The sequence below is a fragment of the Mandrillus leucophaeus genome, unplaced genomic scaffold (assembly GCF_000951045.1).
Source record: "Mandrillus leucophaeus isolate KB7577 unplaced genomic scaffold, Mleu.le_1.0 Scaffold112, whole genome shotgun sequence".
Classification (NCBI taxonomy): domain Eukaryota; kingdom Metazoa; phylum Chordata; class Mammalia; order Primates; family Cercopithecidae; genus Mandrillus; species Mandrillus leucophaeus.
In genome coordinates, this window is record NW_012099432.1 from 376,532 (window position 1) to 378,764 (window position 2,233).

At 54.6% G+C, this 2,233-nt stretch overlaps 1 protein-coding gene across 1 annotated transcript in view; it reads left to right on the forward strand.

Moving 5' to 3' along the window:
* LOC105549678 (putative protein C3P1) overlaps nucleotides 1–2,002 on the forward strand; it is a 38,154-nt gene extending 36,152 nt beyond the window's left edge. The window contains exons 27-30 of the mRNA XM_011994318.1: nucleotides 775–861; nucleotides 950–1,039; nucleotides 1,160–1,295; nucleotides 1,781–2,002. The gene's annotated coding sequence lies outside the window, so the exon portion shown is untranslated. The remainder of the gene's footprint in view (nucleotides 1–774; nucleotides 862–949; nucleotides 1,040–1,159; nucleotides 1,296–1,780) is intronic.
* Nucleotides 2,003–2,233: the final 231 nt, after the last annotated feature.

The following is a 2,233-nucleotide window of genomic DNA, read 5'->3' on the forward strand; positions in this document are numbered from 1 at the left end:
CCCAGCTACTTGGGCGGCTGAGGCAGGAGAATCACTTGAGCCCAGGAGTTGGAGGCTGTAGTGAGCTATGCTGTGCCACTGCACTCCGGCCAGGGTGATACAACAAGACCTTCTCTCAAAAATAAATTTTAAAAAGCCGGGCTCAGTGGCTTACACCTGTAATCCCAGCATTTTGGGAGCCAAGGTGGGTGGATCACTTCAGGTCAGGAGTTCAAGACCGGCCTGGTCAACATGGTGAAATTCCATCTCTACTGAAAATACAAAACTTAGCTAAGCGTTGTGGTGCATGTCTGTAGTCCCAGCTACTTGGGAGACCGAGGCACGAGAATCGCTTGAACCTGGGAGGTGAGGTTGCGGTGAGCTGAGATCATACCACTGCATTCCAGCCTGGGCAACAGAGCGAGACTCTGTCTCAAAAAAATAAATAAATAAATAGGTCAAGTATGATGGCTCACACCTGCTGTCCCAACACTTTGGGAGGCCAAAGTGAGAGGATTGCTTCGGCCTAGGAATTTGAGACCAGTCGGGGCAACATAGTGAGACTCTTCATCTCTTAAAAAATAATAATAATGAGAGCGAGAGAAGGAAAAGAAAGGAAGGAGGAAGGAAAAAGAAAAAGAAAGAGAGAGAGAGACAGAGAGAGAGCCCCACAGACTAGAAGGGCCAGATCCAGAGACCCAGGCCTGGGGGCTGAAGGGAGGGACGGTGGGGGGTTAATGGGAGGAAGTCCCCTGTCCCAGTGCAGCCAGAGCAGCCGCCCACCTGACCCTGCAGGACAGTGCCCATCCCTGCAGAAGCCCAGTGGCCAACTGAGGCAGGAGGAGCTCCAGACAACAGCATGTGAGGCAGGCGTGGATTTTGGTGAGTGTGGGGAGCCGCAGGGGACAGGCAGAGTCCACTTGCAGGCCGAATGCCAACATGACACCCTTCTGCCCTCCCCCTTCCCCAGTGTACAAGACAAAGCTGGAATCTGTGGAGGTCTCTGCCTCCAACCCTTACGTCTATTACAACATGCAACTCGAAGACATCATTAAAAGTGGTATGTCCCAGGTGACAAAGGAAGAATCCCAGTGTGGGGTCACCCTGTGGGCCTACCCTAGGGGTCCCATTGTGTGGGAGGGTCAGACTTATGTGTGCGCACACACTGGGTTTTCTCCAGGCACAGATCCTGCCACATCCCTTGCCATGAAGAAATTCATCTCCCACGCCACCTGCCACGACTCCCTGGGGTTGCAAGAACAGGAATCGTACCTTATCATGGGCCGGACGTCAGACCTGTGGAGAATCAAATCTGAGTGCGTGAGGGGCTCCACCTGTCCTGGGAACTCAAGCCTGGGCCCTCTTCCTTACCCTCAACCCAGCCCTCAGTTCCACAGTTTTTGCTGGAGGTTCCAAGTGATTCTCCTGCCTCAGCCTCCCAAGTAGTAGCTGGGACTACAGGCGTGCGCCACCACGCCTGGCTAGTTTTTGTATTTTTAGTAGAGACGGTGTTTCATCATGTTGGCCAGGCTGGTCTCGAACTCCTGGCCTCAAGTGATCCGCCCACCTCGGCCTCCCAAAATCCTGGGGTTATGGCCATGAGCCACTGCACCCGGCCAGAGAAGCATTTACTAATTCCCAGTGATTCGGACTAAGAGCGTGGAAGACCAGAGAGGGCCTTCGGGCGGGGACACTACAGGCTAAGGCTCTGGCAGGCTGTCAGACAGGGCAGGGCAGGGAGGTTGCCATATCCCCAGGGTCACCAGGCCCTCCTCACCTTCTTGCTTCTTGTAACCCACAGTTACAGCTACGTTCTGGGCAGGGAGACGTTCCTCATGCTTTGGCCAGCAGATGGAGATGCCAGCAAGAAAGAATTGTGGAAGCAACTGGACGAATTTTCGGAATATATGCGCACCCATGGCTGCGAGTCCTGAGCCTCCTCTGCTTTCAGGGAGGTGTCACCAGGCAGCTCTGGGCCACTGGGTTTAACCCCAAATAAAGAGCACAGGATATCACACCCAAACCCTGGACACTTGTCCCTGTTGCACCTTTCACCAGGGGACCTGCACAACCTGCTCTGGCATGACGTGGACCTGTCTCCTCCCTCCTCCCCTGCTACTTGGGTGGCTGAGGTGGGAGGCTCACTCGAGCCCAGGAGTTGGAGCATAGCTCACTACATTTGGCTCCGTTCTGACCACACTGGCCTCCTTTGCATCCTTCCAGCATCCACCTCCGCGGGGAGATGATTCCCAGC